The sequence below is a fragment of the Hyla sarda genome, chromosome 8 (genome assembly GCF_029499605.1).
Source record: "Hyla sarda isolate aHylSar1 chromosome 8, aHylSar1.hap1, whole genome shotgun sequence".
Lineage (NCBI taxonomy): Eukaryota > Metazoa > Chordata > Amphibia > Anura > Hylidae > Hyla > Hyla sarda.
In genome coordinates this window covers 118,443,283-118,470,056 of record NC_079196.1, presented here as the reverse complement: position 1 = coordinate 118,470,056, position 26,774 = coordinate 118,443,283, and the positions used below count along the sequence as shown (strand labels likewise).

At 43.5% G+C, this 26,774-nt stretch overlaps 13 pseudogenes; all 13 read right to left on the bottom strand.

Moving 5' to 3' along the window:
• Positions 1-899: 899 nt before the first annotated feature.
• Positions 900-1,162, bottom strand: LOC130288931 (U2 spliceosomal RNA; annotated as a pseudogene).
• Positions 1,163-2,624: 1,462 nt separating this feature from the next.
• On the bottom strand, positions 2,625-2,888 carry LOC130287546 (U2 spliceosomal RNA; annotated as a pseudogene).
• A 1,464-nt stretch (positions 2,889-4,352) lies between these two features.
• LOC130287545 (U2 spliceosomal RNA) lies at positions 4,353-4,616 on the bottom strand (annotated as a pseudogene).
• A 1,466-nt stretch (positions 4,617-6,082) lies between these two features.
• LOC130287543 (U2 spliceosomal RNA) lies at positions 6,083-6,346 on the bottom strand (annotated as a pseudogene).
• Positions 6,347-7,808: 1,462 nt separating this feature from the next.
• On the bottom strand, positions 7,809-8,072 carry LOC130287542 (U2 spliceosomal RNA; annotated as a pseudogene).
• Positions 8,073-9,545: 1,473 nt separating this feature from the next.
• LOC130288370 (U2 spliceosomal RNA) lies at positions 9,546-9,811 on the bottom strand (annotated as a pseudogene).
• A 1,468-nt stretch (positions 9,812-11,279) lies between these two features.
• Positions 11,280-11,543, bottom strand: LOC130286492 (U2 spliceosomal RNA; annotated as a pseudogene).
• Positions 11,544-17,090: 5,547 nt separating this feature from the next.
• On the bottom strand, positions 17,091-17,355 carry LOC130288160 (U2 spliceosomal RNA; annotated as a pseudogene).
• Positions 17,356-18,819: 1,464 nt separating this feature from the next.
• Positions 18,820-19,083, bottom strand: LOC130290074 (U2 spliceosomal RNA; annotated as a pseudogene).
• A 1,469-nt stretch (positions 19,084-20,552) lies between these two features.
• On the bottom strand, positions 20,553-20,816 carry LOC130287541 (U2 spliceosomal RNA; annotated as a pseudogene).
• Positions 20,817-22,286: 1,470 nt separating this feature from the next.
• On the bottom strand, positions 22,287-22,550 carry LOC130289207 (U2 spliceosomal RNA; annotated as a pseudogene).
• A 1,471-nt stretch (positions 22,551-24,021) lies between these two features.
• On the bottom strand, positions 24,022-24,285 carry LOC130287540 (U2 spliceosomal RNA; annotated as a pseudogene).
• Positions 24,286-25,764: 1,479 nt separating this feature from the next.
• LOC130287539 (U2 spliceosomal RNA) lies at positions 25,765-26,028 on the bottom strand (annotated as a pseudogene).
• Between the last annotated feature and the right edge of the window lie 746 nt (positions 26,029-26,774).

Here is a 26,774-nt window from a genome sequence, read left to right as displayed (position 1 = left end):
ACTACCACAACATGGTCATCTGCAGTTTACATCTAGCCCGTGGCATTGAATGGCATTTTAAAAGTGCTAAGGGTCCTGGTGCAATAATCCTCCCATGAGGATCAGCCTCAACGGCTTTGTAGATTGCACTCATGTCAGCAACTCCATATACATTTTTTTTTCTTCATGCTTCTTTCTTCATCCTTTTTTCTTTCTGTCATTCAGACTTTCATTCATTCGATCTCTCTCACTCACTTGCTTTAACTCATTTGTTCTCACTCACTCACTCACTCAATCACTCACTCACTCATTCACTCTCACTCACTCTCACTCTCTCACTCACTCGCTCACTAAGTCAGTCTCTCTCTCTCTCTCTCTTTTTCTTTTTATATATATTTTTTTCCGTCTTCTTCTTCTTCTTCTTCTTCAGACCCTGTCATAGCACTAATGCCTTTCCAATACCACCAGCAGATGGAGACACTCCATTGCAACATTGGTTGTGAGCAGCAGTTTCTAAAAACAAATGCCTCATGGCGGATTTCCCATCCATCAATGGATGGTAAATTTTGTTTTTATCATTCACTGACCACAGAAACCAATGCATGGTCAAGCAACAGCAATGACACACCCTTGTGTATAGGCATGAGACCCTCATGTCATTTAACAGGATTCAGCACCACCCACAAGACAGCTACCTGTCATGTCATGTCAAACCTGCACAGGTGTGCTAGATTATTATTATTTAGTTTTATTTTATTTTTTTACACCAATCAGTGTGCAAACATGGTCATTAAAACGCTAAATGAATAGACGTTCATAAACCAGTCAGTGCAACTCATCATTTTGGTCTCCAATTCTCAAACTCAAATTCTCACCCACGGAGGATTAAATGAGAATCTTTCTTGTTTAACACTGGAATGGGGTGGTGCACTGTTCACTACCCGAAGATACTGCCACATCGGGTCAATGCATAGGGCGACAGAAGCAAGCTTCCAAATCAGCTCCCTTTCTCAAAAATCCATTTAATTTATGGTCCCCAGATAGGGAACGTATGTATCAGTATGTGCTCACAAGTCACCCAAGTGCAAGTATTCACACAAAAAAAACGTGCCTCAGGATGCGATCTGTCGCAAGATCCTTTCTTTTTTTACACTTGATCTAAGCCAAAAGGCCTAGAGGGGATAACCGGGAAAGGGGTGGACCCAACCATGTCCCCTTCATGAGCACTCACATTACTCATAGGAATGGAAGGAAGGCTGGCAGCCAACCAGACTCCCATACACTCTCTGGGTGGGTGGCAGTCAGCCACCCATACATACATACATACAGCACAGGCTAAACCCACATCATCACTTAAAAAAAGGACAGGCGACCATTGCACTCTGATGGAGCATTTAGCAATGCAATCCATAGCCTGGCTTTTGCCTGAACCCCCATCACTCCTCCTCTTGCATATAAGACAATATTTCAGATCTGCATATGAAAACAACACGCCTACCTTTGTTGCACATAGCTGCCTGCCTGTCTCTAGTTACCCCACTGGCTGTAGCTGCGTTCCTTCCGACATGGAATAACACCAACTGTAACGATAAACTGAAAATTAACAGTATAAACCTGCATCATTTTGGACTCTGGTATTTGCTGAATCCGGGTGACCTGACAATCGATGGTGGTGCCGCTGGTGATTCTGGCCTTCTTGGAATCTGTTGGGCCTATGTGTTAGCTCACACATCACTTGGGTATCCATGGTAACTACCACAACATGGTCATCTGCAGTTTACATCTATCCCGTGGCATTGAATGGCATTTTAAAAGTGCTAAGGGTCCTGGTGCAATAATCCTCCCATGAGGATCAGCCTCAACGGCTTTGTAGATTGCACTCATGTCAGCAACTCCATATACATTTTTTTTTCTTCATGCTTCTTTCTTCATCCTTTTTTCTTTCTGTCATTCAGACTTTCATTCATTCGATCTCTCTCACTCACTTGCTTTAACTCATTTGTTCTCACTCACTCACTCACTCAATCACTCACTCACTCATTCACTCTCACTCTCTCACTCACTCGCTCACTAAGTCAGTCTCTCTCTCTCTCTCTCTATTTTTCTTTTTATATATATTTTTTTCCGTCTTCTTCTTCTTCTTCTTCTTCTTCAGACCCTGTCATAGCACTAATGCCTTTCCAATGCCACCAGCAGATGGAGACACTCCATTGCAACATTGGTTGTGAGCAGCAGTTTCTAAAAACAAATGCCTCATGGCGGATTTCCCATCCATCAATGGATGGTAAATTTTGTTTTTATCATTCACTGACCACAGAAACCAATGCATGGTCAAGCAACAGCAATGACACACCCTTGTGTATAGGCATGAGACCCTCATGTCATTTAACAGGATTCAGCACCACCCACAAGACAGCTACCTGTCATGTCATGTCAAACCTGCACAGGTGTGCTAGATTATTATTATTTAGTTTTATTTTATTTTTTTACACCAATCAGTGTGCAAACATGGTCATTAAAACGCTAAATGAATAGACGTTCATAAACCAGTCAGTGCAACTCATCATTTTGGTCTCCAATTCTCAAACTCAAATTCTCACCCACGGAGGATTAAATGAGAATCTTTCTTGTTTAACACTGGAATGGGGTGGTGCACTGTTCACTACCCGAAGATACTGCCACATCGGGTCAATGCATAGGGCGACAGAAGCAAGCTTCCAAATCAGCTCCCTTTCTCAAAAATCCATTTAATTTATGGTCCCCAGATAGGGAACGTATGTATCAGTATGTGCTCACAAGTCACCCAAGTGCAAGTATTCACACAAAAAAAAACGTGCCTCAGGATGCGATCTGTCGCAAGATCCTTTCTTTTTTTACACTTGATCTAAGCCAAAAGGCCTAGAGGGGATAACCGGGAAAGGGGTGGACCCAACCATGTCCCCTTCATGATCACTCACATTACTCATAGGAATGGAAGGAAGGCTGGCAGCCAACCAGACTCCCATACACTCTCTGGGTGGGTGGCAGTCAGCCACCCATACATACATACATACAGCACAGGCTAAACCCACATCATCACTTAAAAAAAGGACAGGCGACCATTGCACTCTGATGGAGCATTTAGCAATGCAATCCATAGCCTGGCTTTTGCCTAAACCCCCATCACTCCTCCTCTTGCATATAAGACAATATTTCAGATCTGCATATGAAAACAACACGCCTACCTTTGTTGCACATAGCTGCCTGCCTGTCTCTAGTTACCCCACTGGCTGTAGCTGCGTCCCTTCCGACATGGAATAACACCAACTGTAACGATAAACTGAAAATTAACAGTATAAACCTGCATCATTTTGGACTCTGGTATTTGCTGAATCCGGGTGACCTGACAATCGATGGTGGTGCCGCTGGTGATTCTGGCCTTCTTGGAATCTGTTGGGCCTATGTGTTAGCTCACACATCACTTGGGTATCCATGGTAACTACCACAACATGGTCATCTGCAGTTTACATCTAGCCCGTGGCATTGAATGGCATTTTAAAAGTGCTAAGGGTCCTGGTGCAATAATCCTCCCATGAGGATCAGCCTCAACGGCTTTGTAGATTGCACTCATGTCAGCAACTCCATATACATTTTTTTTTCTTCATGCTTCTTTCTTCATCCTTTTTTCTTTCTGTCATTCAGACTTTCATTCATTCGATCTCTCTCACTCACTTGCTTTAACTCATTTGTTCTCACTCACTCACTCACTCAATCACTCACTCACTCATTCACTCTCACTCACTCTCACTCTCTCACTCACTCGCTCACTAAGTCAGTCTCTCTCTCTCTCTCTCTTTTTCTTTTTATATATATTTTTTTCCGTCTTCTTCTTCTTCTTCTTCAGACCCTGTCATAGCACTAATGCCTTTCCAATACCACCAGCAGATGGAGACACTCCATTGCAACATTGGTTGTGAGCAGCAGTTTCTAAAAACAAATGCCTCATGGCGGATTTCCCATCCATCAATGGATGGTAAATTTTGTTTTTATCATTCACTGACCACAGAAACCAATGCATGGTCAAGCAACAGCAATGACACACCCTTGTGTATAGGCATGAGACCCTCATGTCATTTAACAGGATTCAGCACCACCCACAAGACAGCTACCTGTCATGTCATGTCAAACCTGCACAGGTGTGCTAGATTATTATTATTTAGTTTTATTTTATTTTTTTACACCAATCAGTGTGCAAACATGGTCATTAAAACGCTAAATGAATAGACGTTCATAAACCAGTCAGTGCAACTCATCATTTTGGTCTCCAATTCTCAAACTCAAATTCTCACCCACGGAGGATTAAATGAGAATCTTTCTTGTTTAACACTGGAATGGGGTGGTGCACTGTTCACTACCCGAAGATACTGCCACATCGGGTCAATGCATAGGGCGACAGAAGCAAGCTTCCAAATCAGCTCCCTTTCTCAAAAATCCATTTAATTTATGGTCCCCAGATAGGGAACGTATGTATCAGTATGTGCTCACAAGTCACCCAAGTGCAAGTATTCACACAAAAAAAAACGTGCCTCAGGATGCGATCTGTCGCAAGATCCTTTCTTTTTTTACACTTGATCTAAGCCAAAAGGCCTAGAGGGGATAACCGGGAAAGGGGTGGACCCAACCATGTCCCCTTCATGAGCACTCACATTACTCATAGGAATGGAAGGAAGGCTGGCAGCCAACCAGACTCCCATACACTCTCTGGGTGGGTGGCAGTCAGCCACCCATACATACATACATACAGCACAGGCTAAACCCACATCATCACTTAAAAAAAGGACAGGCGACCATTGCACTCTGATGGAGCATTTAGCAATGCAATCCATAGCCTGGCTTTTGCCTGAACCCCCATCACTCCTCCTCTTGCATATAAGACAATATTTCAGATCTGCATATGAAAACAACACGCCTACCTTTGTTGCACATAGCTGCCTGCCTGTCTCTAGTTACCCCACTGGCTGTAGCTGCGTCCCTTCCGACATGGAATAACACCAACTGTAACGATAAACTGAAAATTAACAGTATAAACCTGCATCATTTTGGACTCTGGTATTTGCTGAATCCGGGTGACCTGACAATCGATGGTGGTGCCGCTGGTGATTCTGGCCTTCTTGGAATCTGTTGGGCCTATGTGTTAGCTCACACATCACTTGGGTATCCATGGTAACTAACACAACATGGTCATCTGCAGTTTACATCTAGCCCGTGGCATTGAATGGCATTTTAAAAGTGCTAAGGGTCCTGGTGCAATAATCCTCCCATGAGGATCAGCCTCAACGGCTTTGTAGATTGCACTCATGTCAGCAACTCCATATACATTTTTTTTTCTTCATGCTTCTTTCTTCATCCTTTTTTCTTTCTGTCATTCAGACTTTCATTCATTCGATCTCTCTCACTCACTTGCTTTAACTCATTTGTTCTCACTCACTCACTCACTCACTCACTCAATCACTCACTCACTCATTCACTCTCACTCTCTCACTCACTCGCTCACTAAGTCAGTCTCTCTCTCTCTCTCTTTTTCTTTTTATATATATTTTTTTCCGTCTTCTTCTTCTTCTTCTTCTTCTTCAGACCCTGTCATAGCACTAATGCCTTTCCAATACCACCAGCAGATGGAGACACTCCATTGCAACATTGGTTGTGAGCAGCAGTTTCTAAAAACAAATGCCTCATGGCGGATTTCCCATCCATCAATGGATGGTAAATTTTGTTTTTATCATTCACTGACCACAGAAACCAATGCATGGTCAAGCAACAGCAATGACACACCCTTGTGTATAGGCATGAGACCCTCATGTCATTTAACAGGATTCAGCACCACCCACAAGACAGCTACCTGTCATGTCATGTCAAACCTGCACAGGTGTGCTAGATTATTATTATTTAGTTTTATTTTATTTTTTTACACCAATCAGTGTGCAAACATGGTCATTAAAACGCTAAATGAATAGACGTTCATAAACCAGTCAGTGCAACTCATCATTTTGGTCTCCAATTCTCAAACTCAAATTCTCACCCACGGAGGATTAAATGAGAATCTTTCTTGTTTAACACTGGAATGGGGTGGTGCACTGTTCACTACCCGAAGATACTGCCACATCGGGTCAATGCATAGGGCGACAGAAGCAAGCTTCCAAATCAGCTCCCTTTCTCAAAAATCCATTTAATTTATGGTCCCCAGATAGGGAACGTATGTATCAGTATGTGCTCACAAGTCACCCAAGTGCAAGTATTCACACAAAAAAAAACGTGCCTCAGGATGCGATCTGTCGCAAGATCCTTTCTTTTTTTACACTTGATCTAAGCCAAAAGGCCTAGAGGGGATAACCGGGAAAGGGGTGGACCCAACCATGTCCCCTTCATGAGCACTCACATTACTCATAGGAATGGAAGGAAGGCTGGCAGCCAACCAGACTCCCATACACTCTCTGGGTGGGTGGCAGTCAGCCACCCATACATACATACATACAGCACAGGCTAAACCCACATCATCACTTAAAAAAAGGACAGGCGACCATTGCACTCTGATGGAGCATTTAGCAATGCAATCCATAGCCTGGCTTTTGCCTGAACCCCCATCACTCCTCCTCTTGCATATAAGACAATATTTCAGATCTGCATATGAAAACAACACGCCTACCTTTGTTGCACATAGCTGCCTGCCTGTCTCTAGTTACCCCACTGGCTGTAGCTGCGTCCCTTCCGACATGGAATAACACCAACTGTAACGATAAACTGAAAATTAACAGTATAAACCTGCATCATTTTGGACTCTGGTATTTGCTGAATCCGGGTGACCTGACAATCGATGGTGGTGCCGCTGGTGATTCTGGCCTTCTTGGAATCTGTTGGGCCTATGTGTTAGCTCACACATCACTTGGGTATCCATGGTAACTACCACAACATGGTCATCTGCAGTTTACATCTAGCCCGTGGCATTGAATGGCATTTTAAAAGTGCTAAGGGTCCTGGTGCAATAATCCTCCCATGAGGATCAGCCTCAACGGCTTTGTAGATTGCACTCATGTCAGCAACTCCATATACATTTTTTTTTCTTCATGCTTCTTTCTTCATCCTTTTTTCTTTCTGTCATTCAGACTTTCATTCATTCGATCTCTCTCACTCACTTGCTTTAACTCATTTGTTCTCACTCACTCACTCACTCAATCACTCACTCACTCATTCACTCTCACTCACTCTCACTCTCTCACTCACTCGCTCACTAAGTCAGTCTCTCTCTCTCTCTCTTTTTCTTTTTATATATATTTTTTTCCGTCTTCTTCTTCTTCTTCTTCAGACCCTGTCATAGCACTAATGCCTTTCCAATACCACCAGCAGATGGAGACACTCCATTGCAACATTGGTTGTGAGCAGCAGTTTCTAAAAACAAATGCCTCATGGCGGATTTCCCATCCATCAATGGATGGTAAATTTTGTTTTTATCATTCACTGACCACAGAAACCAATGCATGGTCAAGCAACAGCAATGACACACCCTTGTGTATAGGCATGAGACCCTCATGTCATTTAACAGGATTCAGCACCACCCACAAGACAGCTACCTGTCATGTCATGTCAAACCTGCACAGGTGTGCTAGATTATTATTATTTAGTTTTATTTTATTTTTTTACACCAATCAGTGTGCAAACATGGTCATTAAAACGCTAAATGAATAGACGTTCATAAACCAGTCAGTGCAACTCATCATTTTGGTCTCCAATTCTCAAACTCAAATTCTCACCCACGGAGGATTAAATGAGAATCTTTCTTGTTTAACACTGGAATGGGGTGGTGCACTGTTCACTACCCGAAGATACTGCCACATCGGGTCAATGCATAGGGCGACAGAAGCAAGCTTCCAAATCAGCTCCCTTTCTCAAAAATCCATTTAATTTATGGTCCCCAGATAGGGAACGTATGTATCAGTATGTGCTCACAAGTCACCCAAGTGCAAGTATTCACACAAAAAAAAACGTGCCTCAGGATGCGATCTGTCGCAAGATCCTTTCTTTTTTTACACTTGATCTAAGCCAAAAGGCCTAGAGGGGATAACCGGGAAAGGGGTGGACCCAACCATGTCCCCTTCATGAGCACTCACATTACTCATAGGAATGGAAGGAAGGCTGGCAGCCAACCAGACTCCCATACACTCTCTGGGTGGGTGGCAGTCAGCCACCCATACATACATACATACAGCACAGGCTAAACCCACATCATCACTTAAAAAAAGGACAGGCGACCATTGCACTCTGATGGAGCATTTAGCAATGCAATCCATAGCCTGGCTTTTGCCTGAACCCCCATCACTCCTCCTCTTGCATATAAGACAATATTTCAGATCTGCATATGAAAACAACACGCCTACCTTTGTTGCACATAGCTGCCTGCCTGTCTCTAGTTACCCCACTGGCTGTAGCTGCGTCCCTTCCGACATGGAATAACACCAACTGTAACGATAAACTGAAAATTAACAGTATAAACCTGCATCATTTTGGACTCTGGTATTTGCTGAATCCGGGTGACCTGACAATCGATGGTGGTGCCGCTGGTGATTCTGGCCTTCTTGGAATCTGTTGGGCCTATGTGTTAGCTCACACATCACTTGGGTATCCATGGTAACTACCACAACATGGTCATCTGCAGTTTACATCTAGCCCGTGGCATTGAATGGCATTTTAAAAGTGCTAAGGGTCCTGGTGCAATAATCCTCCCATGAGGATCAGCCTCAACGGCTTTGTAGATTGCACTCATGTCAGCAACTCCATATACATTTTTTTTTCTTCATGCTTCTTTCTTCATCCTTTTTTCTTTCTGTCATTCAGACTTTCATTCATTCGATCTCTCTCACTCACTTGCTTTAACTCATTTGTTCTCACTCACTCACTCACTCAATCACTCACTCACTCATTCACTCTCACTCACTCTCACTCTCTCACTCACTCGCTCACTAAGTCAGTCTCTCTCTCTCTCTCTCTTTTTCTTTTTATATATATTTTTTTCCGTCTTCTTCTTCTTCTTCTTCTTCTTCTTCAGACCCTGTCATAGCACTAATGCCTTTCCAATACCACCAGCAGATGGAGACACTCCATTGCAACATTGGTTGTGAGCAGCAGTTTCTAAAAACAAATGCCTCATGGCGGATTTCCCATCCATCAATGGATGGTAAATTTTGTTTTTATCATTCACTGACCACAGAAACCAATGCATGGTCAAGCAACAGCAATGACACACCCTTGTGTATAGGCATGAGACCCTCATGTCATTTAACAGGATTCAGCACCACCCACAAGACAGCTACCTGTCATGTCATGTCAAACCTGCACAGGTGTGCTAGATTATTATTATTTAGTTTTATTTTATTTTTTTACACCAATCAGTGTGCAAACATGGTCATTAAAACTCTAAATGAATAGACGTTCATAAACCAGTCAGTGCAACTCATCATTTTGGTCTCCAATTCTCAAACTCAAATTCTCACCCACGGAGGATTAAATGAGAATCTTTCTTGTTTAACACTGGAATGGGGTGGTGCACTGTTCACTACCCGAAGATACTGCCACATCGGGTCAATGCATAGGGCGACAGAAGCAAGCTTCCAAATCAGCTCCCTTTCTCAAAAATCCATTTAATTTATGGTCCCCAGATAGGGAACGTATGTATCAGTATGTGCTCACAAGTCACCCAAGTGCAAGTATTCACACAAAAAAAAAAACGTGCCTCAGGATGCGATCTGTCGCAAGATCCTTTCTTTTTTTACACTTGATCTAAGCCAAAAGGCCTAGAGGGGATAACCGGGAAAGGGGTGGACCCAACCATGTCCCCTTCATGAGCACTCACATTACTCATAGGAATGGAAGGAAGGCTGGCAGCCAACCAGACTCCCATACACTCTCTGGGTGGGTGGCAGTCAGCCACCCATACATACATACATACATACAGCACAGGCTAAACCCACATCATCTCTTAAAAAAAGGACAGGCGACCATTGCACTCTGATGGAGCATTTAGCAATGCAATCCATAGCCTGGCTTTTGCCTGAACCCCCATCACTCCTCCTCTTGCATATAAGACAATATTTCAGATCTGCATATGAAAACAACACGCCTACCTTTGTTGCACATAGCTGCCTGCCTGTCTCTAGTTACCCCACTGGCTGTAGCTGCGTCCCTTCCGACATGGAATAACACCAACTGTAACGATAAACTGAAAATTAACAGTATAAACCTGCATCATTTTGGACTCTGGTATTTGCTGAATCCGGGTGACCTGACAATCGATGGTGGTGCCGCTGGTGATTCTGGCCTTCTTGGAATCTGTTGGGCCTATGTGTTAGCTCACACATCACTTGGGTATCCATGGTAACTACCACAACATGGTCATCTGCAGTTTACATCTAGCCCGTGGCATTGAATGGCATTGTAAAAGTGCTAAGGGTCCTGGTGCAATAATCCTCCCATGAGGATCAGCCTTAACGGCTTTGTAGATTGCACTCATGTCAGCAACTCCATATACATTTTTTTTTCTTCATGCTTCTTTCTTCATCCTTTTTTCTTTCTGTCATTCAGACTTTCATTCATTCGATCTCTCTCACTCACTTGCTTTAACTCATTTGTTCTCACTCACTCACTCACTCAATCACTCACTCACTCATTCACTCTCACTCACTCTCACTCTCTCACTCACTCGCTCACTAAGTCAGTCTCTCTCTCTCTCTCTCTTTTTCTTTTTATATATATTTTTTTCCGTCTTCTTCTTCTTCTTCTTCAGACCCTGTCATAGCACTAATGCCTTTCCAATACCACCAGCAGATGGAGACACTCCATTGCAACATTGGTTGTGAGCAGCAGTTTCTAAAAACAAATGCCTCATGGCGGATTTCCCATCCATCAATGGATGGTAAATTTTGTTTTTATCATTCACTGACCACAGAAACCAATGCATGGTCAAGCAACAGCAATGACACACCCTTGTGTATAGGCATGAGACCCTCATGTCATTTAACAGGATTCAGCACCACCCACAAGACAGCTACCTGTCATGTCATGTCAAACCTGCACAGGTGTGCTAGATTATTATTATTTAGTTTTATTTTATTTTTTTACACCAATCAGTGTGCAAACATGGTCATTAAAACGCTAAATGAATAGACATTCATAAACCAGTCAGTGCAACTCATCATTTTGGTCTCCAATTCTCAAACTCAAATTCTCACCCACGGAGGATTAAATGAGAATCTTTCTTGTTTAACACTGGAATGGGGTGGTGCACTGTTCACTACCCGAAGATACTGCCACATCGGGTCAATGCATAGGGCGACAGAAGCAAGCTTCCAAATCAGCTCCCTTTCTCAAAAATCCATTTAATTTATGGTCCCCAGATAGGGAACGTATGTATCAGTATGTGCTCACAAGTCACCCAAGTGCAAGTATTCACACAAAAAAAAACGTGGCTCAGGATGCGATCTGTCGCAAGATCTTTTCTTTTTTTACACTTGATCTAAGCCAAAAGGCCGAGAGGGGATAACCGGGAAAGGGGTGGACCCAACCATGTCCCCTTCATGAGCACTCACATTACTCATAGGAATGGAAGGAAGGCTGGCAGCCAACCATGTTGGAAAATGCAGTCCAATGTACATCCTGTTCAATGTATGCAATCCTTGAACAACAGTTTGAGGGTGCATATTGTTGTGCGAGATGTGTGCTAGTTGTCCGTTTGGAAGCCCAGATCCTGCATCTAGAGGGGCGACTGGCAACAATGAGAAGCATTAACAACATGGAGAGGAGTCTCCTGCTCACTGAGCAGGCACTCTCGGGAATAGAGATGGGGGAGGACAGTGGGACGGAGTTGCAGGACAGTCAGGCAGTTAGCTGGGTTACAGTTAGAAAGAGGGGTAGGGGAAAAAGTGTCAGGGAGGCTAGTCCTGAACTGGCACACCCCAACAAGTTTGCCCGCTTGGCAGATGAGGGGGATGCCATTACAGAGCTAGCAGAACTGCAGCAGGATACCGCCTCTGACCGCCAGGGGGGTGTCTGCTCCAATAAGGAGGGAGGGAGGAGTACAGGGCAGGCCAGTCAGGTACTAGTGGTGGGGGACTCAATTATTAGGGGGACAGACAGGGCAATCTGTCACAAAGACCGGGATCGCCGAACAGTGTGTTGTCTGCCTGGCGCACGAGTTCGGCACATCGCGGATCGGGTTGACAGGTTGTTGGGCGGGGCTGGAGAGGACCCAGCAGTCATGGTACATTTTGGCACCAATGACAAAGTAAGAGGTAGGTGGAGTGTCCTTAAAAATGATTTCAGGGACTTAGGCCGCAAGCTTAAGGCAAGGACCTCCAAGGTAGTCTTTTCTGAAATACTACCAGTACCACGAGCCGCACCAGAGAGGCAGCGGGAGATCAGGGAGGTAAACAAGTGGCTCAGAAGCTGGTGTAGGAAGGAAGGGTTTGGGTTCATGGAGAACTGGGCTGACTTCGCTGTCGGTTACCGGCTCTACCGTAGGGACGGGCTGCACCTCAATGGGGAGGGTGCAGCTTTGCTTGGGGAGAAGATGGCTAGAAGGGTGGAGGAGTGTTTAAACTAGGGACTTGGGGGGAGGGAACCTACAGCAAAGAGGGGGAAGATAGTGTAGATAGAGAGGTGGGAATTATAAATGTACCTGGGGGTGGAGCGGAGGGAGGGGTTAGAATAGTTAATAGGAATAGGCTTCATAGGAAAATAAAACTTACACCCTTGAATCCCATTAACCCCAATAACATAAAGGATGGAAATGTAAAGTGTATGTTCACAAATGCCAGAAGCCTAGCAAATAAAATGGGGGAGCTTGAGGCCTTGATACTGGAGGAACATATTGATATAGTTGGGGTCACTGAGACATGGCTGGACTCCTCGCATGACTGGGCTGTCAATCTGCAGGGGTTTACATTGTTTCGCAAGGATAGAATGAACAGAAAAGGTGGTGGAGTCTGTCTGTATGTAAGAAGTGGTATGAAAGTCAGTGTGAACGATGCCATAGTGTGTGATGATTCTGAGGATGTGGAATCATTGTGGGTAGAATTACAAAAGGAGGGAAATACTGAAAAAATAATATTTGGGGTAATCTACAGACCCCCTAATATCACTGAAGAGATAGAAGTTCGGCTTCATAAACAAATAGAGAGGGCCGCCCGGGCAGGTACAGTGGTAATAATGGGAGATTTTAACTATCCAGATATAGATTGGGGTCCGGGGTTGGCTAAAACTACAAAGGGGCGACAATTCCTAAATTTATTGCAGGATAATTTTATGGGCCATTTTGTGGAGGACCCAACAAGAAGTGATGCCTTGTTGGATCTGATCATTTCCAACAACGCAGAGCTGGTTGGTAATGTAACTGTGCGGGAAAACCTTGGTAATAGCGACCACAATATAGTTACTTTTGACTTAAAATGTAGAAAACAAAGACAGGCGGGGAAGGCAAAAACATATAACTTTAAAAAGGCAAATTTCCCTGGGTTGAGGGCTGCACTACAGGACATAGACTGGGGGGAGGTGTTCTCAAATACTGATACAGAAGGTAAATGGGACATCTTTAAATTAACTCTAAATAACTATACAGCTAAATATATACCAAAGGGGAACAAATATAAACGATTGAAACTAAATCCTACATGGCTGACACATGATGTTAAAAGAGCAATAAACAGCAAAAAAATAGCCTTCAAAAAATACAAATCTGATGGGTCAGCGATAACATTTAAACAGTACAAGGAGCTTAATAAAATCTGTAAAAATGTAATAAAAACAGCAAAAATTCAAAATGAGAGACAGGTGGCCAAAGAAAGCAAAACTAATCCTAAATATTTTTTTAGATATATAAATGCAAAAAAACCAAGGACAGAGCATGTAGGACCCCTTAATAATGATAATGGGGAGGTTGTCACAGGCGATCAAGAGAAGGCGGAGCTACTGAATGGGTTCTTTAGTTCTGTATACACTATGGAAGAAGGAGCTGACATTGGCCAGGTCAGTGCTGGTAACACATCATGTAATGTACTGAACTGGCTTAATGTAGAGTTGGTACAAGGTAAGTTAAGTGATATAAATGTAAGCAAATCCCCAGGACCGGATGGACTACACCCAAGAGTTCTTAGAGAGGTAAGTTCAGTAATATCTGTACCCTTGTTCATGATATTTAGAGATTCTCTGGTGTCTGGTATTGTGCCAAGGGACTGGCGCAAGGCGAATGTGGTGCCAATCTTCAAAAAGGGCTCTAGGTCTTCCCCAGGAAACTATAGACCGGTAAGTTTAACGTGCATTGTGGGTAAATTGTTTGAAGGACTTATAAGGGATTACATACAGGAATACATAGGGGATAATTGTATTATAAGTGATAGCCAGCATGGGTTTACTAAGGATAGAAGTTGTCAAACCAATCTAATTTGCTTTTATGAAGAGGTGAGTAGAAGCCTTGACAGAGGAATGGCTGTGGATATAGTGTTTCTGGATTTTGCTAAAGCATTTGATACTGTCCCTCATAGACGTCTGACAGGTAAGTTAAGGTCTTTGGGTTTGGAAATTTTAGTTTGTAACTGGATTGAACACTGGCTCATGGATCGTACCCAGAGAGTGGTGGTCAATGATTCGTACTCTGATTGGTCCCCGGTTATTAGTGGTGTACCCCAAGGTTCAGTACTGGGACCGCTGTTGTTTAATTTATTTATCAATGATATAGAGGATGGTATTAACAGCTCTGTTTCTATCTTTGCAGATGACACCAAGCTTTGTAGCACGGTACAGTCTATAGAGGATGTGCATAAGTTACAGGATGACTTGGATAGACTAAGTGTCTGGGCATCCACTTGGCAAATGAGGTTCAATGTGGATAAATGTAAAGTTATGCATCTGGGTACTAATAACCTGCATGCATCGTATGTCTTAGGGGGGATTAAACTGGCAGAGTCACTGGTAGAGAAGGATCTGGGTGTACTTGTAGATCACAGACTACAGAATAGCATGCAATGTCAGGCTGCTGCTTCCAAAGCCGGCAGGATATTGTCATGTATCAAAAGAGGCATGGACTCAAGGGACAGGGACATAATACTCCCCCTTTATAAAGCATTGGTACGGCCTCACCTGGAATATGCTGTTCAGTTTTGGTCACCTGTCCATAAAAGGGACACTGCGGAGTTGGAAAGGGTGCAGAGACGCGCGACTAAACTAATATGGGGCATGGAACATCTTAGCTATGAGGAGCGATTAAAGGAGTTACAATTGTTTAGTCTTGAGAAGAGACGTTTAAGGGGGGATATGATAAACGTATATAAGTATATTAATGGCCCATACAAAAAATATGGAGAAAAACTGTTCCAGGTTAAACCCCCCCAAAGGACGAGGGGGCACTCCCTCCGTCTGGAGAAAAAAAAGTTTAGTCTCAAGGGGCGACACGCCTTCTTTACCGTGAGGACTGTGAATTTATGGAACGGTCTACCTCAGGAACTGGTCACAGCAGGAACAATTAACAGCTTTAAAACAGGATTAGATACATTCCTGGAACAAAATAAGATTAATGCTTATGAAGAAATATAAAATCTCATCCCTTCCCCAATATCGCGCCACACCCCTACCCCTTAATTCCCTGGTTGAACTTGATGGACATATGTCTTTTTTCGACCGTACTAACTATGTAACTATGTAACCAGACTCCCATACACTCTCTGGGTGGGTGGCAGTCAGCCACCCATACATACATACATACAGCACAGGCTAAACCCACATCATCACTTAAAAAAAGGACAGGCGACCATTGCACTCTGATGGAGCATTTAGCAATGCAATCCATAGCCTGGCTTTTGCCTGAACCCCCATCACTCCTCCTCTTGCATATAAGACAATATTTCAGATCTGCATATGAAAACAACACGCCTACCTTTGTTGCACATAGCTGCCTGCCTGTCTCTAGTTACCCCACTGGCTGTAGCTGCGTCCCTTCCGACATGGAATAACACCAACTGTAACGATAAACTGAAAATTAACAGTATAAACCTGCATCATTTTGGACTCTGGTATTTGCTGAATCCGGGTGACCTGACAATCGATGGTGGTGCCGCTGGTGATTCTGGCCTTCTTGGAATCTGTTGGGCCTATGTGTTAGCTCACACATCACTTGGGTATCCATGGTAACTACCACAACATGGTCATCTGCAGTTTACATCTAGCCCGTGGCATTGAATGGCATTTTAAAAGTGCTAAGGGTCCTGGTGCAATAATCCTCCCATGAGGATCAGCCTCAACGGCTTTGTAGATTGCACTCATGTCAGCAACTCCATATACATTTTTTTTTCTTCATGCTTCTTTCTTCATCCTTTTTTCTTTCTGTCATTCAGACTTTCATTCATTCGATCTCTCTCACTCACTTGCTTTAACTCATTTGTTCTCACTCACTCACTCACTCACTCAATCACTCACTCACTCATTCACTCTCACTCACTCTCACTCTCTCACTCACTTGCTCACTAAGTCAGTCTCTCTCTCTCTCTCTCTTTTTCTTTTTATATATATTTTTTTCCGTCTTCTTCTTCTTCTTCTTCTTCTTCTTCAGACCCTGTCATAGCACTAATGCCTTTCCAATACCACCAGCAGATGGAGACACTCCATTGCAACATTGGTTGTGAGCAGCAGTTTCTAAAAACAAATGCCTCATGGCGGATTTCCCATCCATCAATGGATGGTAAATTTTGTTTTTATCATTCACTGACCACAGAAACCAATGCATGGTCAAGCAACAGCAATGACACACCCTTGTGTATAGGCATGAGACCCTCATGTCATTTAACAGGATTCAGCACCACCCACAAGACAGCTACCTGTCATGTCATGTCAAACCTGCACAGGTGTGCTAGATTATTATTATTTAGTTTTATTTTATTTTTTTACACCAATCAGTGTGCAAACATGGTCATTAAAACGCTAAATGAATAGACGTTCATAAACCAGTCAGTGCAACTCATCATTTTGGTCTCCAATTCTCAAACTCAAATTCTCACCCACGGAGGATTAAATGAGAATCTTTCTTGTTTAACACTGGAATGGGGTGGTGCACTGTTCACTACCCGAAGATACTGCCACATCGGGTCAATGCATAGGGCGACAGAAGCAAGCTTCCAAATCAGCTCCCTTTCTCAAAAATCCATTTAATTTATGGTCCCCAGATAGGGAACGTATGTATCAGTATGTGCTCACAAGTCACCCAAGTGCAAGTATTCACACAAAAAAAAAACGTGCCTCAGGATGCGATCTGTCGCAAGATCCTTTCTTTTTTTACACTTGATCTAAGCCAAAAGGCCTAGAGGGGATAACCGGGAAAGGGGTGGACCCAACCATGTCCCCTTCATGAGCACTCACATTACTCATAGGAATGGAAGGAAGGCTGGCAGCCAACCAGACTCCCATACACTCTCTGGGTGGGTGGCAGTCAGCCACCCATACATACATACATACAGCACAGGCTAAACCCACATCATCACTTAAAAAAAGGACAGGCGACCATTGCACTCTGATGGAGCATTTAGCAATGCAATCCATAGCCTGGCTTTTGCCTGAACCCCCATCACTCCTCCTCTTGCATATAAGACAATATTTCAGATCTGCATATGAAAACAACACGCCTACCTTTGTTGCACATAGCTGCCTGCCTGTCTCTAGTTACCCCACTGGCTGTAGCTGCGTCCCTTCCGACATGGAATAACACCAACTGTAACGATAAACTGAAAATTAACAGTATAAACCTGCATCATTTTGGACTCTGGTATTTGCTGAATCCGGGTGACCTGACAATCGATGGTGGTGCCGCTGGTGATTCTGGCCTTCTTGGAATCTGTTGGGCCTATGTGTTAGCTCACACATCACTTGGGTATCCATGGTAACTACCACAACATGGTCATCTGCAGTTTACATCTAGCCCGTGGCATTGAATGGCATTTTAAAAGTGCTAAGGGTCCTGGTGCAATAATCCTCCCATGAGGATCAGCCTCAACGGCTTTGTAGATTGCACTCATGTCAGCAACTCCATATACATTTTTTTTTCTTCATGCTTCTTTCTTCATCCTTTTTTCTTTCTGTCATTCAGACTTTCATTCATTCGATCTCTCTCACTCACTTGCTTTAACTCATTTGTTCTCACTCACTCACTCACTCACTCAATCACTCACTCACTCATTCACTCTCACTCACTCTTACTCTCTCACTCACTCGCTCACTAAGTCAGTCTCTCTCTCTCTCTTTTTCTTTTTATATATATTTTTTTCCGTCTTCTTCTTCTTCTTCTTCAGACCCTGTCATAGCACTAATGCCTTTCCAATACCACCAGCAGATGGAGACACTCCATTGCAACATTGGTTGTGAGCAGCAGTTTCTAAAAACAAATGCCTCATGGCGGATTTCCCATCCATCAATGGATGGTAAATTTTGTTTTTATCATTCACTGACCACAGAAACCAATGCATGGTCAAGCAACAGCAATGACACACCCTTGTGTATAGGCATGAGACCCTCATGTCATTTAACAGGATTCAGCACCACCCACAAGACAGCTACCTGTCATGTCATGTCAAACCTGCACAGGTGTGCTAGATTATTATTATTTAGTTTTATTTTATTTTTTTACACCAATCAGTGTGCAAACATGGTCATTAAAACGCTAAATGAATAGACGTTCATAAACCAGTCAGTGCAACTCATCATTTTGGTCTCCAATTCTCAAACTCAAATTCTCACCCACGGAGGATTAAATGAGAATCTTTCTTGTTTAACACTGGAATGGGGTGGTGCACTGTTCACTACCCGAAGATACTGCCACATCGGGTCAATGCATAGGGCGACAGAAGCAAGCTTCCAAATCAGCTCCCTTTCTCAAAAATCCATTTAATTTATGGTCCCCAGATAGGGAACGTATGTATCAGTAAGTGCTCACAAGTCACCCAAGTGCAAGTATTCACACAAAAAAAAACGTGCCTCAGGATGCGATCTGTCGCAAGATCCTTTCTTTTTTTACACTTGATCTAAGCCAAAAGGCCTAGAGGGGATAACCGGGAAAGGGGTGGACCCAACCATGTCCCCTTCATGAGCACTCACATTACTCATAGGAATGGAAGGAAGGCTGGCAGCCAACCAGACTCCCATACACTCTCTGGGTGGGTGGCAGTCAGCCACCCATACATACATACATACAGCACAGGCTAAACCCACATCATCTCTTAAAAAAAGGACAGGCGACCATTGCACTCTGATGGAGCATTTAGCAATGCAATCCATAGCCTGGCTTTTGCCTGAACCCCCATCACTCCTCCTCTTGCATATAAGACAATATTTCAGATCTGCATATGAAAACAACACGCCTACCTTTGTTGCACATAGCTGCCTGCCTGTCTCTAGTTACCCCACTGGCTGTAGCTGCGTCCCTTCCGACATGGAATAACACCAACTGTAACGATAAACTGAAAATTAACAGTATAAACCTGCATCATTTTGGACTCTGGTATTTGCTGAATCCGGGTGACCTGACAATCGATGGTGGTGCCGCTGGTGATTCTGGCCTTCTTGGAATCTGTTGGGCCTATGTGTTAGCTCACACATCACTTGGGTATCCATGGTAACTACCACAACATGGTCATCTGCAGTTTACATCTAGCCCGTGGCATTGAATGGCATTGTAAAAGTGCTAAGGGTCCTGGTGCAATAATCCTCCCATGAGGATCAGCCTTAACGGCTTTGTAGATTGCACTCATGTCAGCAACTCCATATACATTTTTTTTCTTCATGCTTCTTTCTTCATCCTTTTTTCTTTCTGTCATTCAGACTTTCATTCATTCGATCTCTCTCACTCACTTGCTTTAACTCATTTGTTCTCACTCACTCACTCACTCAATCACTCACTCACTCATTCACTCTCACTCACTCTCACTCTCTCACTCACTCGCTCACTAAGTCAGTCTCTCTCTCTCTCTCTCTTTTTCTTTTTATATATATTTTTTTCCGTCTTCTTCTTCTTCTTCTTCTTCTTCAGACCCTGTCATAGCACTAATGCCTTTCCAATACCACCAGCAGATGGAGACACTCCATTGCAACATTGGTTGTGAGCAGCAGTTTCTAAAAACAAATGCCTCATGGCGGATTTCCCATCCATCAATGGATGGTAAATTTTGTTTTTATCATTCACTGACCACAGAAACCAATGCATGGTCAAGCAACAGCAATGACACACCCTTGTGTATAGGCATGAGACCCTCATGTCATTTAACAGGATTCAGCACCACCCACAAGACAGCTACCTGTCATGTCATGTCAAACCTGCACAGGTGTGCTAGATTATTATTATTTAGTTTTATTTTATTTTTTTACACCAATCAGTGTGCAAACATGGTCATTAAAACGCTAAATGAATAGACATTCATAAACCAGTCAGTGCAACTCATCATTTTGGTCTCCAATTCTCAAACTCAAATTCTCACCCACGGAGGATTAAATGAGAATCTTTCTTGTTTAACACTGGAATGGGGTGGTGCACTGTTCACTACCCGAAGATACTGCCACATCGGGTCAATGCATAGGGCGACAGAAGCAAGCTTCCAAATCAGCTCCCTTTCTCAAAAATCCATTTAATTTATGGTCCCCAGATAGGGAACGTATGTATCAGTATGTGCTCACAAGTCACCCAAGTGCAAGTATTCACACAAAAAAAAACGTGCCTCAGGATGCGATCTGTCGCAAGATCCTTTCTTTTTTTACACTTGATCTAAGCCAAAAGGCCTAGAGGGGATAACCGGGAAAGGGGTGGACCCAACCATGTCCCCTTCATGAGCACTCACATTACTCATAGGAATGGAAGGAAGGCTGGCAGCCAACCAGACTCCCATACACTCTCTGGGTGGGTGGCAGTCAGCCACCCATACATACATACATACAGCACAGGCTAAACCCACATCATCACTTAAAAAAAGGACAGGCGACCATTGCACTCTGATGGAGCATTTAGCAATGCAATCCATAGCCTGGCTTTTGCCTGAACCCCCATCACTCCTCCTCTTGCATATAAGACAATATTTCAGATCTGCATATGAAAACAACACGCCTACCTTTTTTGCACATAGCTGCCTGCCTGTCTCTAGTTACCCCACTGGCTGTAGCTGCGTCCCTTCCGACATGGAATAACACCAACTGTAACGATAAACTGAAAATTAACAGTATAAACCTGCATCATTTTGGACTCTGGTATTTGCTGAATCCGGGTGACCTGACAATCGATGGTGGTGCCGCTGGTGATTCTGGCCTTCTTGGAATCTGTTGGGCCTATGTGTTAGCTCACACATCACTTGGGTATCCATGGTAACTACCACAACATGGTCATCTGCAGTTTACATCTAGCCCGTGGCATTGAATGGCATTTTAAAATTGCTAAGGGTCCTGGTGCAATAATCCTCCCATGAGGATCAGCCTCAACGGCTTTGTAGATTGCACTCATGTCAGCAACTCCATATACATTTTTTTTTCTTCATGCTTCTTTCTTCATCCTTTTTTCTTTCTGTCATTCAGACTTTCATTCATTCGATCTCTCTCACTCACTTGCTTTAACTCATTTGTTCTCACTCACTCACTCACTCAATCACTCACTCACTCACTCTCACTCACTCTCACTCTCTCACTCTCTCACTCTCTCACTCTCTCGCTCACTAAGTCAGTCTCTCTCTCTCTCTCTCTTTTTCTTTTTATATATATTTTTTTCCGTCTTCTTCTTCTTCAGACCCTGTCATAGCACTAATGCCTTTCCAATACCACCAGCAGATGGAGACACTCCATTGCAACATTGGTTGTGAGCAGCAGTTTCTAAAAACAAATGCCTCATGGCGGATTTCCCATCCATCAATGGATGGTAAATTTTGTTTTTATCATTCACTGACCACAGAAACCAATGCATGGTCAAGCAACAGCAATGACACACCCTTGTGTATAGGCATGAGACCCTCATGTCATTTAACAGGATTCAGCACCACCCACAAGACAGCTACCTGTCATGTCATGTCAAACCTGCACAGGTGTGCTAGATTATTATTATTTAGTTTTATTTTATTTTTTTACACCAATCAGTGTGCAAACATGGTCATTAAAACGCTAAATGAATAGACGTTCATAAACCAGTCAGTGCAACTCATCATTTTGGTCTCCAATTCTCAAACTCAAATTCTCACCCACGGAGGATTAAACGAGAATCTTTCTTGTTTAACACTGGAATGGGGTGGTGCACTGTTCACTACCCGAAGATACTGCCACATCGGGTCAATGCATAGGGCGACAGAAGCAAGCTTCCAAATCAGCTCCCTTTCTCAAAAATCCATTTAATTTATGGTCCCCAGATAGGGAACGTATGTATCAGTATGTGCTCACAAGTCACCCAAGTGCAAGTATTCACACAAAAAAAAACGTGCCTCAGGATGCGATCTGTCGCAAGATCCTTTCTTTTTTTACACTTGATCTAAGCCAAAAGGCCTAGAGAGGATAACCGGGAAAGGGGTGGACCCAACCATGTCCCCTTCATGAGCACTCACATTACTCATAGGAATGGAAGGAAGGCTGGCAGCCAACCAGACTCCCATACACTCTCTGGGTGGGTGGCAGTCAGCCACCCATACATACATACATACAGCACAGGCTAAACCCACATCATCACTTAAAAAAAGGACAGGCGACCATTGCACTCTGATGGAGCATTTAGCAATGCAATCCATAGCCTGGCTTTTGCCTGAACCCCCATCACTCCTCCTGTTGCATATAAGACAATATTTCAGATCTGCATATGAAAACAACACACCTACCTTTGTTGCACATAGCTGCCTGCCTGTCTCTAGTTACCCCACTGGCTGTAGCTGCGTCCCTTCCGACATGGAATAACACCAACTGTAACGATAAACTGAAAATTAACAGTTTAAACCTGCATCATTTTGGACTCTGGTATTTGCTGAATCCGGGTGACCTGACAATCGATGGTGGTGCCGCTGGTGATTCTGGCCTTCTTGGAATCTGTTGGGCCTATGTGTTAGCTCACACATCACTTGGGTATCCATGGTAACTACCACAACATGGTCATCTGCAGTTTACATCTAGCCCGTGGCATTGAATGGCATTTTAAAAGTGCTAAGGGTCCTGGTGCAATAATCCTCCCATGAGGATCAGCCTCAACGTCTTTGTAGATTGCACTCATGTCAGCAACTCCATATACATTTTTTTTTCTTCATGCTTCTTTCTTCATCCTTTTTTCTTTCTGTCATTCAGACTTTCATTCATTCGATCTCTCTCACTCACTTGCTTTAACTCATTTGTTCTCACTCACTCACTCACTCACTCAATCACTCACTCACTCATTCACTCTCACTCACTCTCACTCTCTCACTCACTCGCTCACTAAGTCAGTCTCTCTCTCTCTCTCTCTTTTTCTTTTTATATATATTTTTTTCCGTCTTCTTCTTCTTCTTCTTCTTCAGACCCTGTCATAGCACTAATGCCTTTCCAATACCACCAGCAGATGGAGACACTCCATTGCAACATTGGTTGTGAGCAGCAGTTTCTAAAAACAAATGCCTCATGGCGGATTTCCCATCCATCAATGGATGGTAAATTTTGTTTTTATCATTCACTGACCACAGAAACCAATGCATGGTCAAGCAACAGCAATGACACACCCTTGTGTATAGGCATGAGACCCTCATGTCATTTAACAGGATTCAGCACCACCCACAAGACAGCTACCTGTCATGTCATGTCAAACCTGCACAGGTGTGCTAGATTATTATTATTTAGTTTTATTTTATTTTTTTACACCAATCAGTGTGCAAACATGGTCATTAAAACGCTAAATGAATAGACGTTCATAAACCAGTCAGTGCAACTCATCATTTTGGTCTCCAATTCTCAAACTCAAATTCTCACCCACGGAGGATTAAATGAGAATCTTTCTTGTTTAACACTGGAATGGGGTGGTGCACTGTTCACTACCCGAAGATACTGCCACATCGGGTCAATGCATAGGGCGACAGAAGCAAGCTTCCAAATCAGCTCCCTTTCTCAAAAATCCATTTAATTTATGGTCCCCAGATAGGGAACGTATGTATCAGTATGTGCTCACAAGTCACCCAAGTGCAAGTATTCACACAAAAAAAAACGTGCCTCAGGATGCGATCTGTCGCAAGATCCTTTCTTTTTTTACACTTGATCTAAGCCAAAAGGCCTAGAGGGGATAACCGGGAAAGGGGTGGACCCAACCATGTCCCCTTCATGAGCACTCACATTACTCATAGGAATGGAAGGAAGGCTGGCAGCCAACCAGACTCCCATACACTCTCTGGGTGGGTGGCAGTCAGCCACCCATACATACATACATACAGCACAGGCTAAACCCGCATCATCACTTAAAAAAAGGACAGACGACCATTGCACTCTGATGGAGCATTTAGCAATGCAATCCATAGCCTGGCTTTTGCCTGAACCCCCATCACTCCTCCTCTTGCATATAAGACAATATTTCAGATCTGCATATGAAAACAACACGCCTACCTTTGTTGCACATAGCTGCCTGCCTGTCTCTAGTTACCCCACTGGCTGTAGCTGCGTCCCTTCCGACATGGAATAACACCAACTGTAACGATAAACTGAAAATTAACAGTATAAACCTGCATCATTTTGGACTCTGGTATTTGCTGAATCCGGGTGACCTGACAATCGATGGTGGTGCCGCTGGTGATTCTGGCCTTCTTGGAATCTGTTGGGCCTATGTGTTAGCTCACACATCACTTGGGTATCCATGGTAACTACCACAACATGGTCATCTGCAGTTTACATCTAGCCCGTGGCATTGAATGGCATTTTAAAAGTGCTAAGGGTCCTGGTGCAATAATCCTCCCATGAGGATCAGCCTCAACGGCTTTGTAGATTGCACTCATGTCAGCAACTCCATATACATTTTTTTTTCTTCATGCTTCTTTCTTCATCCTTTTTTCTTTCTGTCATTCAGACTTTCATTCATTCGATCTCTCTCACTCACTTGCTTTAACTCATTTGTTCTCACTCACTCACTCACTCAATCACTCACTCACTCATTCACTCTCACTCACTCTCACTCTCTCACTCACTCGCTCACTAAGTCAGTCTCTCTCTCTCTCTCTCTTTTTCTTTTTATATATATTTTTTTCCGTCTTCTTCTTCTTCTTCTTCTTCTTCTTCTTCTTCAGACCCTGTCATAGCACTAATGCCTTTCCAATACCACCAGCAGATGGAGACACTCCATTGCAACATTGGTTGTGAGCAGCAGTTTCTAAAAACAAATGCCTCATGGCGGATTTCCCATCCATCAATGGATGGTAAATTTTGTTTTTATCATTCACTGACCACAGAAACCAATGCATGGTCAAGCAACAGCAATGACACACCCTTGTGTATAGGCATGAGACCCTCATGTCATTTAACAGGATTCAGCACCACCCACAAGACAGCTACCTGTCATGTCATGTCAAACCTGCACAGGTGTGCTAGATTATTATTATTTAGTTTTATTTTATTTTTTTACACCAATCAGTGTGCAAACATGGTCATTAAAACGCTAAATGAATAGACGTTCATAAACCAGTCAGTGCAACTCATCATTTTGGTCTCCAATTCTCAAACTCAAATTCTCACCCACGGAGGATTAAATGAGAATCTTTCTTGTTTAACACTGGAATGGGGTGGTGCACTGTTCACTACCCGAAGATACTGCCACATCGGGTCAATGCATAGGGCGACAGAAGCAAGCTTCCAAATCAGCTCCCTTTCTCAAAAATCCATTTAATTTATGGTCCCCAGATAGGGAACGTATGTATCAGTATGTGCTCACAAGTCACCCAAGTGCAAGTATTCACACAAAAAAAAACGTGCCTCAGGATGCGATCTGTCGCAAGATCCTTTCTTTTTTTACACTTGATCTAAGCCAAAAGGCCTAGAGGGGATAACCGGGAAAGGGGTGGACCCAACCATGTCCCCTTCATGAGCACTCACATTACTCATAGGAATGGAAGGAAGGCTGGCAGCCAACCAGCCTCCCATACACTTTCTGGGTGGGTGGCAGTCAGCCACCCATACATACATACAGCACAGGCTAAACCCACATCATCACTTAAAAAAAGGACAGGCGACCATTGCACTCTGATGGAGCATTTAGCAATGCAATCCATAGCCTGGCTTTTGCCTGAACCCCCATCACTCCTCCTCTTGCATATAAGACAATATTTCAGATCTGCATATGAAAACAACACGCCTACCTTTGTTGCACATAGCTGCCTGCCTGTCTCTAGTTACCCCACTGGCTGTAGCTGCGTCCCTTCCGACATGGAATAACACCAACTGTAACGATAAACTGAAAATTAACAGTATAAACCTGCATCATTTTGGACTCTGGTATTTGCTGAATCCGGGTGACCTGACAATCGATGGAGGTGCCGCTGGTGATTCTGGCCTTCTTGGAATCTGTTGGGCCTATGTGTTAGCTCACACATCACTTGGGTATCCATGGTAACTACCACAACATGGTCATCTGCAGTTTACATCTAGCCCGTGGCATTGAATGGCATTTTAAAAGTGCTAAGGGTCCTGGTGCAATAATCCTCCCATGAGGATCAGCCTCAACGGCTTTGTAGATTGCACTCATGTCAGCAACTCCATATACATTTTTTTTTCTTCATGCTTCTTTCTTCATC